The sequence below is a fragment of the Symphalangus syndactylus genome, chromosome 8 (assembly GCF_028878055.3).
Source record: "Symphalangus syndactylus isolate Jambi chromosome 8, NHGRI_mSymSyn1-v2.1_pri, whole genome shotgun sequence".
Lineage (NCBI taxonomy): Eukaryota > Metazoa > Chordata > Mammalia > Primates > Hylobatidae > Symphalangus > Symphalangus syndactylus.
This window is the reverse complement of record NC_072430.2, coordinates 135581822-135596811: the sequence shown is the minus strand read 5'-3', so window position 1 is coordinate 135596811 and position 14990 is coordinate 135581822. Positions and strand designations below refer to the sequence as shown.

Here is a 14990-nt window from a genome sequence, read left to right as displayed (position 1 = left end):
GAGGAAGACTAGGGAAACAGTATTTGACGTAGGAAATCTGGCTCAGGTTAGATCAAGAGTCCTGACTTCTATTCCTTGGTATAAAAGCACAAAAAAAAGAATCATAAATATAAATTACTTTCCCCTTAGCCTCCAACCAAACAACTTAGTCAGCTTTTGACAACTTGAGTAATAACTCAAGAGAAATTCTAATAATTCATTTTTGTGTTAAGACAACTGTCACCAGACTTATCTCTGGGGATCATCCTGGCCTCAAGGGTTTTTATAGATAACTACCTTTCATGAGCCTAAATCCACATATTGGATGCTCTCCTTGGTCTCCTTTGAGCCACTCTTGCAGGCAGAACCTCTGTGGACATTGCTGCTGTCCAACAGGATGTTTGTATCAGTCCATTCTCATGCTGCTAATAAACACATACCCAAGACCGGGTAATTTATAAAGAAAACAGGTTTAATTGACTCACAGTTCAGCATGGCTGGGGAGGCCTCAGGAAACTTATAGTCAGGTGGAAGGGGAAGCAAACATGTCCTTCTTCACATGGCGTCATAAGAGAAGTGCCAAGCAAAGTGGGGAAAGCCCCTTATAAAACCATCAGATCTCATGAGAACTCACTCACTATCATGAGAACAGGATGAGGGTAACTGCCCCCATGATTCAATTACCTCCTACCAGGTTCCTCCCACGACATGTGAGGATTACGAGAACTACAATTCAAGATGAGATTTGGGTGGGGACACAGCCAAACCATATCAGTGTTCTTGGTTTCCTCTGCCAAGATTCAGTGCTGGCCACTGGCTTACCTTCAAGCCTCCTTCACATACTGGCCAGCCTTTGTCTGGAATCTTCCTTTGGCTTTTGCAATTCTCCTATCTCGGACTAACTGCTTTCCATCTTTGTGCATTCCAGTCTCTCTGCCAACCTCTTTAATATTCTCTTCCCCAGAGTTCATTCTTTATTTTCTCACACTGCATGTAATTTCCTACAAACTTTCAAGCTTCCTCCATCATCCTGATACCGATGACTCCCCAGTATATACAAGCTGGGCATCCAAAGTCCAAAAATCCAAAATCTAAAATACTCCAAATCTAAAACTTTTTGTGTGCCAACATGCACTCAAGGAAAATGCTCATTGGAGCACTTCAGATTTTGGTTTAGGATGCTCAGCCAGTAAGTATAAGGCAAATATTCCCAACTCTAAAAAATCCAAAATCCAAAACACTTCTTTTGCCAAGCGTTTCTGACAAAGGATACTGAACCCGTATCTCCATTCCCCTGTGTTGGTATTCCATACCCTCTGGTCCAAAATGGAACCCCTCTCCTCCCAGCCCAATCCCAGAGCCCAGGGCTGCATCTACTTTTGAATTTTGCCCCATGATCCATCTAGGGCGTGCACATGTGAATCTCTGGGTGTGTGCGTGTGTTGACATCTGGATGGGTGCACACAGTTCTGGCTGTGAGCCTGTGAAAGCCTGAGGGAAGACCACAACACACAGCACGATTGTGCGAGACCCTAGGACTCAACCAATTGGGCAAAACCCCTTTTACAGCCAAAGCAAGTCACTCACTCAAGGCCCCCAGGAGCTTCAGAAGGAAAGACTTCCTGATGGAGAAAATAATAAACAGGTCCATGGAGCCCGTCAGCCTTCGCTCCCTGGGCCCCTCATCCAGACAGGAGGCTGCGCTGGGGCTGGGAGTGGCTGCCGGGCTGAGACCACACACTCTAGTTCCTGAGACGCGCCTGCCTCTGTGTAACCTGAGGCCCCTTTTCTCATGTGTTCCAGGCAGCCTGAACCAACATACAGCCCCTTTGTCTGACCGCAGCGCCAGAAGCCTTTTCTTGGAAATGTGGCCGTGATGGTGCTGAGGCTGGGGGTCCTGCCAGCCATCTCTGAGGGAGAGGAAAAGTGCCCCCCATCCCAGGCGTTTCCTCTGAGACCCGTGTGTCTCTGGCATGAAGGGGCCTGTGTGTCACTTGTCCAGGTGGTAGGAAGGAGGTAACCCATGTGTGTCCTGGCAGCCAGAGAGGCTCTGGGCACCCCGGGCACAGTCAGCAGAATGCAGGGGTCCTGGGTGGGGGTGGGGGAAGCCCAACCCAACAGGACAAAGCCTTTCCTTGGTGGGTGGAGTCAGGGTGGGAAACCCCGACTGAAGAGAGGGCTCAATCCCCAAAGCTCCCTTGCCCACCTGCAGTGACGGCTCTTCACTCTTAGGGACTATCCAGGTTTAACACCAAAGGTCCAGTGTCCCCCCAGGAGTTCCGTCCGTCCTGGGCAAACCAGAACAGATGGTTGTCCTCACCCCACCCCAGATAGCAAACAGGGCCACCCCAAGGCGCCCGGATGCTAACCTTCCCCAGGGAAGGCTGACTCCTGCCCAGAGGTTACCACAGGCCCCAGCATGGAGTGGGCCCCGAGGAGGGAGGCGGCCGGGCTCTAAGCATTTTGCTAAGCACCTGGGCTGGGTCAGGCCGGCTGTCCCTGGTTCTTCTGACTTGTGTCCTCCTTCCCCTGGGACCAAGAGCTCAGGGTTGGGGCTTTCAGTGGATACTCGTGCTGTTCACAGAGGCGGTCATCTCACATTTGGTCCCTGGAACTAACCCCCATCCTGGAGGGGCAGAAAGAGCGGCTGTGCTGGGGTCGGAGAGAGGCCGGGGAACAGAAACCTGGAATCGGTACCCGGTGCTCATTCCACAGTTTTGGTGAGAGAGGTGCAGAGAGGTGCTGGCCCTGATGCAGACCTAGGTTTTGTGATTCCAGAGCCAGGGCTGGGTTAGAAATCACCATATTCTGTCAGCCTTTTGTGTTGTAGGGGCAGGTGGAGAAACAGCCAGTGCAGGGAGGGGTCTCTCTAAATAAGCGGCCCATATGCCGAGGCCAGTGCCCCTGGGGGACAGTCCAGTCTGTTAGCACTGGAAAGGAGGGTTGAAAAGGTGGGCAAGGAAAGCACCCTGACCCCAGGTGACAATAGCGGCAAGGAGAGGGAGGCAGGAAGTGACCACAGCCCGACCCAGCACCTCTGGGGTGGACACCAGAAGCTTTGGGGTGACTGCAGATGTGGCCTCAGAAACTGAAGTCAAGAACTTCAGAGGCTGAGCTCTTGGGGAAGACCTGGTAATGCCTCTCCTACCGGACACAGCCCCTGCATCCTGCGTCCGCCACCCCCCACAGCAGAGCTTCATCCCGCTGCTGTCACTGCCCCCACCCAGGCAGCCTTTGCCCTGCCAAGGGAGCCCCAGCACTGCCTCCTGGAGACACTGACTTCCAGGAGTGGGGAATGCTGCCAGTGCCGGGGCCACTGCTCCTGGATAAGAGGCAAGCCCTGTAAGGAGAGAGGCCCTGAGTCCCCTGAGTCCAGCCACCACCTCTATGGCCGTTCTGAAAGCCTGAGGGGACTGAGGGTGGACACAAAAGGAGGTTGCTCTAGTTTCTTTGGCCTGTGGACCAACCTGAGGAGGGACAGCCACCCACTGCCACAGGCCAGTCCCCAGGTGGCTGAGAGCTCCCTTGGAGATGGGGGCTTCCTTGAGGGCCTGCCAGGCTGCCTAGCAGCTGCACACCATGGGCTGCCCGCCTGTGTTCAGTAGGTTCCTGACTTCCCCTGGCAGGGACACTAGGGCCCCAGGGGATGGTTTGCAGCAAGGGCCAAGGGAGGGCAGGTGGAGGAGGCGGTGGACGGATGGGAGGGAAACGGGGCAGTGGAGCCGTCTGCCGCGGTGGCTGGAGGCCAGAGTAAGGCCAGAAGAGAAGTCAAGAGCACAGGAAAGTGAAGAGCAGAGAGGGAGGCCAGGCAGAAAGGGCGGAGGGAAGGGGGGAGCTGGGCGGGGCAGGGGACTTCAGGGGCCTGCAAGGCAGCAGGCCTTCCAGGTTCCAAAAAGTCAGTGGGTAGCCAGTGAGAGATGGGAGCTTGGCTAGGCCCACAGGAGGAGACAGGGCACAGGACCAGAAGGCAGGGATGGAGGGTAGCAGGGAAGGGGGAATAGGCAGGGAAGGGGCAGGGAAAGGAGTGGGCTGGGGGCAGCCGGGTGAAAGCAGACCCATTTTTCCTTCCTCGTTGCCAATGATCAGAGTGAGAACACGATCCTGGGGCACTGAAGTCAGAGTTCAGTCCTGCTTCTGTTCCCTTAGGATTTGTCCTTGTGACCTCACATGTAGAGAATTAGAGAGAGCGAGTGCGTGCGAGAGAGAGAGCAGCAGTCCTGCCGGTAGCACAGCTGCAGAGATGTGGAGACTGAGGCCCTGATGGAGGCAGTCTCAGGCAGAGCTTCGGCTAGAACAGGGTGTGCTTTGTCACAGGAGGCGAGGAGGTGGTGCGAGAGTGGGGGAGAGGCCTGGTTTAGGATGATGGCCAGACACGAAGCAAGAGATTGGGGCTCATGCAGACACAGCTGGGCAGCTGGAAGAGGCAGGACCTGGCCGGTTTCGAGCCCCACATGGAGACTGTCCTTGTAATGAACATGTCCTTCGGTTCGGAGCTTTATGTACCTTTATCGTATAAACATTCACACCCATGCTGTCTTCATTTAGAAAAGGTGTAGATCCAACTATTTTAATGAACACTGAAGACTTTCCTTCCATAGTAGCTTCCCCTTCATGTAACGTTATGTGCATTATGTAACAGAATGTAATGTACCTTTAGAGAAATCTCCATAATTTTAAAATGATATAATACATAAATTAAGACTTCTGGTCACCTTAGATGATAGAAACAGTATCCATCCAGCTGGTAGTAATTTTCTGCCTTCAGCACCAATTATGTAGGGAATGAGTTTTTAATCTTGTGAATTCCTCTAACATGTTTCCTGCCCTCTGGACGCCTCCCACAAACAGCTGTGACCACCTGCTGGGCAGGCGCCCAGAGGAGGTCAGCGGGCTGGTGGCGTGGAAGTGTTTCTCTAAGCAGCAGAGACACCTTTGTCACTTGGTTGGGTGCAGACCGCGACTGGTTTGTAGGACAAGGGGCTGGAGCTTCACGCCTCAGAACCGAGATTTTTTTCTGTGAAGTTGGAGGCCAGGCTGTCTGGGGATGGTGAGGAGCTGGAGGAGGGGCCTTGAGGTGTGGAGTGGCCTCGACGGGACTGGGCTGGGTTGGGGCTGCCCTAACACCAGGGAAGGGGTGAGGGGTGCCAGTGCCCTGAGACTGCCATTTGGATGGTTCCCTTTGGCTCTTGGAGCATTGTCCATAGGCTCAAGGGGCTGGGGTGGAGTGGGCAAGCAGGGGAGTGGACTGGGCCGGGGATGCCCTGGGCAGTGGAGTGGGGCACCACTCAGGGTGTGGAAGGAAGGGGAGCAGAGGGGCCCCGCATGCTCTCATGGGGATGGGGCTAACGAGCAGGGTTGAGAGCAGCAGGAGGTCGCACCGTGAGGCCAGACTGTGAAGTGGGGCCCTCATGGATGCAGCAGTTGGGGCCTGTGGCGGCAGCAGGTGCACTGTGTTCCTGCTCAGCGTCTTAACAAGTGGGCTTATCAGGCAAGTTGCCAAACCTCTCAATGCCTCCATTTCCACCCTGTAAAGTGGGGGTGCCCGAGGGTCCTCCCTCATGGGGTTGGTGAGGATTCAGCAAGGTGGGACAGGTAGAAATCGGCCTCTCTAGGTACAATCTCCTAGGCCCAACCCCAGCTCTGCATCAAGCTCGTGGTGCACATTTGGACACAGGGCTCCAGCCCTCTGTGCTTCAATTTCTTCCTGTGTCAACAAGGCTGTTGATCATTTGCACCTCCCAGGGTGTTTGGAAAATGAACAGACTTAATTTGTAAAGTGTACCGCCCTCAGTGTGGTCCTCAGGACAGGCAGGGTCAGTGTTGGAGGGAGCTGTCACCACTGGCAATGACGTCTCCTTGAAGGGTCGGGAGGACTTGGGGTGGAGATGAAGACCGAGCCAGGTACTGGAGTGCGGTGTGCCCTGGAAGACGTTTGATGGCATTAAAGAGCAGAGGTGGTAGCTCTGCATGTGGGGTAATGCTCTCAGGACAAAGCGTTTTGCAGGAGAATAGGGTGTGAGTGCTGGCACAGTTCCCGGGGGAGTCGCGGGTAGGTAGGATAGGTGGGGACCTCCCCATAGCCTTCACCTGTCAGCCCTTCAGTATTGGAGAAGAATTTTTATCTTCCATCCCAATATACACTTTTTAAAAATCAGAATTAAATAAAAGAATTTCAGGAAGAAAATGAATGTCCTAGTTACTCAAACTATGGAAGGGTGAAGATATGTTCATTATTTAAGTGCTACAAGATAATTCATGGAGACAAAGGACACAATTAACAATTTCCATGCCGCAAAACAAAGATAAAAATGGGCCAGGCGCAGTGGCTCACGCCTGTAATCCCAACACTTTGGGAGGCTGAGGTGGGTGGATTGCTTGAGCTCAGGACTTGGAGACCAGCCTGGGAAACATGGCAAAACCTCTCAGTGCCTTTGTATTTTGTACCAAAAGTACAAAAATTAGCCAGGCGTGGTGGCACGTGTCTGTAGTCCCAGGAAGTTGAGAGGCTGAGGTGGGAGGATCACTTTAGCCCAGGAAACGAAGGTTGCAGTGAGCTGAGATCATGCCACTGCACCCCAGCCTAAGTGAGACTCTGTCTAAAAAAAAAAAAAAGAAAAAGAAAGAAAAGAAAAACAAAACAAAAAACCCAAAGATAAAAATGTCTGTGTGTAGCGGAGGTGGGAAGGGATGAAGTAGGGAGAAAAAACTCAACACGTAAGAAGAATTCAATAGCTAAAGTGTAAAACAGAATATTAGGCTCCTGATGGGCATGTGGGCAAAGGAAATAGTGCACTTTATGCAACAGGAAACATAAAAGAAGATAAATATTTCAAAAGGGTCCACCATCTGCTCACACTCCTATCCCCGTGTCCCCGAGAAATAAACAAGTGTAGCTCAGTAGCTGTGACTGGTGGCCTGGACAGGGGGCTGCTGGGAGGCCACAGCGGGTACTCAGAGGTGAGCAGAATCCCCTCATTCCTTGACTCCTGGCCCCAGGGCCCAGGCGGGAGGCAGCGGGGGGGTCCTGGCTGCCCGGCGGGAGTGGAGGGAATGCTGGGAAGCTGTTGCCAGGGTTTAGCCCAGGACTCTGCTCCCTTGAGCGCCAAACCTCAGGAGGGCCTCGGGAGGACCTGGATGAGACAGAGCCAGAGGTGTTCACTTGGAAGCATTTGTTTAATGTTCACAAGACATTCAGTGGCTCCATGTGCCAGGGGAGCCGTAGGGCAGGGTGGGCTTCCAGAATTCTCTCCTTCCTTGCATTTGGCAGCAGGGGAAACTTGCGACGTACAGAGACCACAGGTCTCTGTAACCTTCGTAGTAAAGGGCCTCCTCTGGATGCCGTGGGCTTTCGGTGATAAGACAACCATTGCATTTGAAGATCACCTTTGTCCAACTTCTGCACATTCTGGGGGCTCCAAGCCCCATCAGGGCCATCAACAGCCATGGGCAGGATGACTGCAGGGAGAAGCTTGGTGGCTCTAAAATAATTGGCTGGATCATGACAAGAACAGAAGGCACAGATATCTGAGCATCTGCAACCTTCTCCTGTAACCTCGATGTTACATTTCCAGTGAGTGACAGAGGGGCATGTGGGGTGACATGGGAGGGGAAGGCTGCATTCTGGACAGTTGCTGCCCCCTTGCGTGTTTTACTCCCTCCTGCCTTGACATTAAGCGTCACTGACCTCAGCCACCATGGGCCCACTTTCAAGGAGGCCAGATATCTTCAATTGCTAAAGGGGATTATCAGGGCCCCGAGTTGGGGGGCTTGGGGGCACGCACCTTCTTGTCTTTGTGAACACCTAGGGGACAGGGTGTCAGTCCTCAGGGACTTGGCAAAGGCTCCAGGAACGGGCTTCGTGTGGTATGGCACCCAGCTGACCGTGCAGGGGAGTCATCTGGGCTCAATGTTTAAGTGGGGCTTGGTGGCCGGATGCAGTGGTTCACACCTGTAATCCCAGCACTTTGGGAGGCCGAGGTGGGGGATGGCTTGAGTCCAGGAGTCCGAGACTAGCCTGGGCAACATGGCGAAACCCCATCTCTATTTTTACAAAAAATAAAATAAATAAGTGGGGCTTGGGAACAGAAGTGTTCCCGGCAGAATGGGAGGGGAGAGGCCAGATGGGGAGCCATAGGATGGGGCCTGGGGCAAGTCCCTGCCTAGCCCAGCTCTTGGAGCTCAACTCTTTGAGTCTGTCTCCAGGTCGCACCTGGAGGATTGGAGCAGAGGGTGGGGGCAGGTGCTGCTCATCTTCCTCTCTTTGCCTCTTCTTCCTGAGTTCCCCTGCCTTCCTCTCTCTGTTGGGGCTTCCTCTGATTTTTTAGGACCCCTTTTCCTTGGATCATGAGGGTCCCATTATCAATGTTACTGCTTTTTTTTTGTTTTCCTTCAAATAGACCCAGTAGGGGAGACAAAGGCAGGCATAAATCAACGAGGAATGGGGGCCTCAGTCACCGCTTGAGTACCAGGCACTTCCTGGGTGCGCTTACCCCTAAAACAACATTTTCTGAGACAGGTACTGTCGTCTGTCTTCACCACCACTGCCTGGTCCCTAGGAGATGATCCACAAATATTTTTTGATTGAATGGATGTGTAACTCCAATTTGTGGCTGGGGAAATGGGCTCAGAGAGGTTAGGCAACCAGCCCAAGCTGACAGAGCTGCTTTGTGGGGAGTGGCGGCCGGAGACCTGCTGAGGCTATCTTCAGAGTCCGGCTGCCTCAGATGTCCTGGACCCTTCTTTCAGACACCCTGACGCCCCCACTCCTGCCCTCATTCCTTCTTGTGGCTGCTGGTGCCCTCATCCCAACCCAACCCCTGCTGCCCCAGTGGGTCTGTCACATGCTGCTCCTGTGCCAAGCATGTGTTCCCTGGGACCCTGGGGCGGCCCGTGCCCCTGGTTCCTGCCTGGCCAGCTTCCAGCCTCGGCACCTGCCATTCCCCCCTTACCCTGGTGCAGAGGGTGCCCGGGCCCTCACCAACACTGTGCCCCTCCTGCCCATGCCTGCACCTGGGCTGCCCTCCTCCAGCATCCTCCTCCCTCCCCGTGTCTCTTAGGGTTCAGCTCTTGTCGCTGCCCCTGTTCCCTGACCAGCTCTCTGGGGCAGGTTCGGGAGCACTTCTTGCACAACTCTGGGCCAACTGGTCACCCTGCAAAGCCCTTGGTGGGCAGGTTTCCCCCCTGGAGGGAAGGGATGCCCACGAGGGCAGGGCCGGGCCTCTGGCTGCTGAAGGAGCGAATTTCACCAGCTGCCTAGCCCAGCTCAGGGGAGGATGTGGTGAGCGCCCAGCTATCCTGGACCCACTCTTTGGTAAACACAGTCACATTCACTTGTTCCTTGCCCTAGAAGAAGCTGGTTCCTGAAGCGCCGAAGCTGTCCCACTGGTGAAGTCAAAGGTGTGTGCCCTCAAACCCCCAACTCAGGGCTCCCAGTCTGGAAGACAGGCGGGGACCTGCCCAGGCTCCCAAAACCTCCAAGTTATTCTGGATGGTGAGAGGGTGGGCAGGAGTAGGGGGAGAAGTTTCAGGAGGCTTAAGGGAAATTTTCTGAGAAAGGTCTTCCTATTTGTGACTCCCCAGGGCTGTGGCAAGGGGAGGCGAAAAGCCGGATGGACAGGCCTGAGCCGTAGGGTGGGGCCTTGGGAGAGTCCCTGCCTTGCCTCGCTCTTAGGAGCTCAAACCTTTCAGTCTCTCTGGACACATGTATCTTGGCAAGGGATCCCCCATATACCTTGGACATCCCCCAAGGTATCCAAGGGATACCCACAGGAGAGGGAGGTGGACAATGCCTTCTACCGCAGAGCAGCTCGTGTAGTGCTCTAGCTTTTGTGTCAAAAGAGGGAGAAAATAAGAGTTCATGTGTACACGGGCAGGCACAGAAACTCTGGAAGAAACTTAACAGTGGTGCCCTGGGGGGTAGGTGAGAGCTGGATTTAGGAGTGGGACAGATATTTTCCTATATGTGTTTACATATGTATTTGAATCATGTGCATGTTTTCAAAAATTTAAAAATTTAAAAATTTAAATATCGCAACAGCAATAAAGTAGAAATATTCATTTCTTAAAAGAAGGTAGCCAGGGCCGGGAGCGGTGGCTCACATCTGTAATCCTAACACTTTGGGAGGCCGAGGTGGGTGGATCACGAGGTCAGGAGTTCCAGACCAGCCTGACCAACATGGTGAAACCCCCGTCTTTACGAAAAACGCAAAAAAAAATTAGTCGGGCGTGGTGGCACAAGCCTGTAATCCCAGCTACTCAGGAGGCTGAGGCAAGAGAATCACTTGCAGTGAGCCAAGATTGCACCACTGCACTGCAGCCTGGGCAACATAGTGAGACTCTGTCTCAAAGAAGAAAAAAAAAAAGAAGGTAGCCAGAAAGCCAGAATGGGAAGCAGACAAGGCTCCCTTTGAGGAGGGGCTGAGCAGAGACACTGCTCCCTGCAGGCCACTCAGTGTGAATGCCTTCCTGGGGCCTCACATTGCAGGCTCTGGGTATGGAGGTGGGTGCCAGACACCGGTGTGTCTCCTCCCTGCTGCTGTCCCGACAGGCTCCGGGCCTCCTCCTGCACCCAGGGTGCGGGCCTGGCTGCCCCACCTTGCCCAGTAGCCAGTCTTTGGCTTAGATTGGGCTGGTGGCCCAGTAGGGGGGCCTCGCTTGGGGCAGGACTGCCCAGTGCCGTGTCGTGGCACGCAGGCCAACTTGGGGCTCCACGGCCTGCAGCAGGGAGTGGACTTGGCACTACCCATCGCACAAACCCAGGTGACAGCTTAAAAGTTGTCATGGTTCCGTCAACCTCTTCACCAGACAGTGGGAAGACCCGGCTCCAGAGGGCCAGGTGGTTCCCCTACGGTGACTTGCAAGCTGTTATTTACAGAGGGGACCCATGTGTTGGATGAATCACCCAAAAAACCCAGGAGTAGTTTCTATTCCTGTAGACACCTGAAAGTCCCAGCACGCATGGCTTTTAAAAATTGCTTGTGCTTTGGTCCTCCGACAGGGCCTCCCAGCACCTCCAGGGCACGGGAGCTGCATCTGCCGGAGTAGGTTTCAGCCCAGACTTTCCTGATGGGCTGGAATCTATGAGGGCTCCCAGCTAGGAGCCACCCAGGCCCACGGGTGAGTCTCAGCCCTCCCAGCCCTGAAGGTGGGAGATGCCAGGGAAGTCTCTCCTTGCAGGGCCCTAGGAAGCCACAGGCCCAAGGCTTCCCCAAATCTCTGTGCAGGCCTGGAACAGAGAAGCCAAGGCTGGGGAACCTGTGGGGCCCCACTGACCATTCTTGCAGACACACATGCAGTGGCTGAGGTCTCCTCCAAGGCTGGGCACGCAAGTCCTAACCTGCAAGTCCTAAATAGCACCACCTTCCTTTCCTTTCTGTGGGCAGCAGTTTCAAATCCTAAACCCCCGAAGTGCTGGAAGCCATGACAGCCTTTGTCAGGTGCTGAGAATGGCTGCTCCTGTGTGGTGACCCTGTTAGGGCGTCTGGGGTGCGTAGGAGGCTTCGTCTTCCAGAGGCTTCCCAGGCCTTGACGCATGCAGTGTGATTTTTGCCTTTTTGGTTTTTTGTTTTGTTTTGTTTTTTGGAGCTGCGGGAGGAGGGCGTGCACAACTTCCAAGAGGGCAGGAGAGTGTAGACCCTCCTCCTGGAAACTGCTCCCCACGTCCACACTCTAGTTCCACACAGCCTCTCTGTAGACCCCAGAGCAAGAGCCCCTAGGCCAGACAGGGTGACACTGGAGCGCCTCAAAGAGCATCTGGTCCCACCCCTTTATTTCACTCACAAGGAAGTCAAGACCCAGAGAGGGGAAGTGACTCTCCCCAGAGCAGGCTGTCAGCCAGGCCTGGAGGAGAAATGACATCTCTCAGCCCTCTCAGCTGCACCGGACCACCAACAGGTAACAGCCTCTGGGCCATTTAGAGAAACTGAGGCATGGAGCCTTTAACCTGACCTTGCTCTTGTGGACTGCAGGTAACTCTCCTAAGATCAGTGGGGCTTGTGTGGGCCTGGGCTTTGTGCACACCTGTCCCGACTCAGCGAGCAGTGCCAGGTGTCAGGGCAGCGGCAGCCTCCAGGCAGCCTCCGTGACAGCAGCAGCGGCAGGCAGACCTGGTTTGTCCCCGATTACGAATGACATTTTTCTACGAACCCTCAACTTCCTCCTGATCTGAGTCAGGGTTGCAGCATCATGTCGGGTGGGGAAAGCTCCCCATAGGCAGCCTGGGAGCCTTCCCGGGGCATGTAGCTCACGTGCCACCACCCTCCACCAAGCCCGCCGCCCATTCCCCGGAATCTTGTTGGGAAACCACCAAGCGCCCGATATGACACACTCTCAAGGATCATCCTGCAGCCCTGAGCAAGTGCTTATTGGGGACCAGAAGGAGCCTGAGAGTCCAGGCTCACCCACTCACCAGCGGCGTAATTTCTCTAGCCTCCGTTTACCTCTCTGGGGCATGAGGCAATACGTGGTTTCTTCCTCACGGGGCGCTCAAGGGCAGTAAATGATGGGGAGGAGTGCCCTGGTTGCTATCGTATATTATAGCTGCATTGTTCTCGAACCCTAGCCAAGTGTCTCTTGGAGAGGCTGGGTGGGAAGACACAGCAGCCCTTAGAACCCTGAACATTCTAGATTCTTCGCTGAGAGTGAGAACACAAAGTCAGGACATGTCTGGCTGGCCTGACCTCACCTGGGCTTTGTGCTGCCCGAGGCAGTGGGGATGAGAGGACAGGGCAGGGCAAAGTGCCGCCCACAGCTCTGTGAAAGGCAAGGTTTACCCTCGGTTCTCAGTGGCTGTCCCAGCTCTAAAGGGAGCACCAGTCACTGTGGAGCTGCAGCAGACCTGGCCATTTGTTCTGTCATTTCTTCACCCCCTCTTTCATGCAGTAAGACCTTCCCAAGGACAAACTGTGTGTGAGGCTCAGTGATAAAGGTGAAGGGGACATGGTCCTGGTCCTGGGGTTGCTGGAGGACAGCAGGGACACACTCCCCCTGGGATACACAGAGGACTTTTCATGGCACCCACTCAGGACTGCACGGGGAAAACCACATCGCATGATGTGGGTGAATCCGGGAAGTGGGCATTTCAAGGCAGAGGTGGGATTTTTAGCAGTGGAGGAGAGAGTCCAAGGGGAAAGAGGAGCATGAGCATGCAGAGAAGTGAGGAGGGGCCTTGGCAGCTCCTGGATCCCAGATTCTTGCTTGTGATGCTGATGGGGGCCAGGGTGAGGGAGGAGGAGAGACTCAAAACATGAGTTCCAGCTGGTCCCTCATGGCCTTTTCGACCTTGGGTAGAATCTTTAGCATCTCTAAGCCTTACTGTCCTTATCTGTAAAATGGGCATAATTAGGGCAATCTCCTAGGAGTGTCCTGAGTTCCCATCGCAGAGCAATGAGCACACAGCTGGCCACCTCTCACCTCCCCAAGCCGGCCCCTCTACTCTCCCAGCCCCACTCCAACCCCCCCGCCCAAGCTCCAGCAACATTCAGGCATCGGGGAGGCTGTGGTCATGTGCTCTGTCCCCTCTGTGTCCTGTTCCTTCTTTTATCGTGGCCCCCAGAAGCCCAGCTCAGGCTCAGGCGGATGACTTTATTCACACTATGGTGTTAGTGGTGGATACACTGTGTATTCTAACTGCGGCATTTTGGGGGGAGCATTCCAAGGCTCCTCAAATCCATCCCTGTGGCTGTGCCAATGCTGCTTTTTTAGGCTCTGTCCCTGCCATCTCTGAGGTGGCTCACGCTGCAATGCTCTACGCAGATGACAGCCTGGCAGCTACAGGAAGGGCCACCTTCTCAGCTGCACACCTCCTTAGGGTTGTGATCTTCTTGTTGCTTGTGTTCTCTGGAAAGTCCAGGCCACCGAGGGAAGAAAAGTAGGTCTGGTGTGGAGCCACATAGCTGGGTTTCGAGGTCTCAGCTGCGCAGGCAAAGCCTCAGGGCTGCTGCAAGTGGGACGCTGGATCCTTGAAGGTGTGGGCAGATGAGGCTACCATGGACCACTGGCGGCTGCGGGAATCCCAGCTGCAGAATGTGTAGAGTCAGCAGTTAAGAGCCAGCACAGGCCAGGTGCTCCGGCTCACGCCTGTAATCCCAGCAGTTTGGGAGGCAGAGGCGAGAGGACTGCTGGATCCCAGAAGTTTGAGACCAGTCTGGGCAACACAGTGAGACCTTGTCTCTACAAAAAATAAAAAACTAGGCCGGGCGCAGTGGCTCACGCCTGTAATCCCAGTACTTTGGGAGGCAGGTGGATCACCTGAGGTCGGGAGTTCGAGACCAGCCTAACCAACATAGAGAAACGCCGTCTTTACTAAAAATACAAAATTAGCCGGGTGTGGTGGCACATGCCTGTAATCCCATCTACTCAGGAGCCTGAGGCAGGAGAATCGCTTGAACCTAGGAGGCGGAGGTTGTGGTGAGCCGAGATCACACCATTGCACCCCAGCCTGGGCAACAAGAGCGAAACTCCATCTCAAAAATAAATAAATAAATAAATATAAATTTTAAAATAAAAAAATTAGTTGGGCGTGGTGATGCATGCCTGTAGTCCCAGCTACTCAGAGGACTGAGGTGGGAGGACTGCTTGAGCCTGGGAAGTTGAGGTTGCAGTGAACCTTGATTGTGCTACTGCACTCCAGCCTGGGTGACAAAGCAAGATGCTAACTCAAACAAACAAACAAATCAGCACATTGAGGCCAGGGCTCCGGGCTCGGGGCTGAGCAGGGCCTTGAGGATGGAAGAAATGACACGGAACCCCCTAAGCAGAGGGAGCCAGGAGGAGAAGCAAGGCTTCTGCGCTCCACCCCAGTCTCTTTCCACACATCACATATTTTCTCTCCTTTTCACCAAACATTGGAAAACAGCCTTGTATTGAAAGAAGATTCTACTTCAGGGTTAAAAATCAACAAACAAGAACACCCTTCAGTAAGACACGGCTGTGTGTATGAATTCCCTCTACAGCACTCTGGATAAGAACATAGCCCTGCCTTTGCTTGCATACCTCTGGTGACAGAGAGCCCT

At 54.1% G+C, this 14990-nt stretch overlaps 1 protein-coding gene across 14 annotated transcripts in view; it reads left to right on the top strand.

The window, feature by feature from the left end:
* Positions 1-14990, top strand: part of GPR55 (G protein-coupled receptor 55) — a 53593-nt gene that overhangs the window by 23580 nt on the left and 15023 nt on the right. For 2 of the 14 annotated variants that reach the window (XR_010122248.1, XM_055290936.2), the window contains exon 1: positions 11101-11871. The exons of 2 other annotated variants lie outside the window; for them this stretch is intronic. The gene's annotated coding sequence lies outside the window, so the exon portion shown is untranslated. Of the gene's footprint in view, positions 1-10960; positions 11946-14990 lie in introns of those variants that run through there. 10 more of the 14 variants (XR_010122247.1, XM_063645305.1, XM_063645302.1 and 7 more) reach the window with 9 other exon arrangements.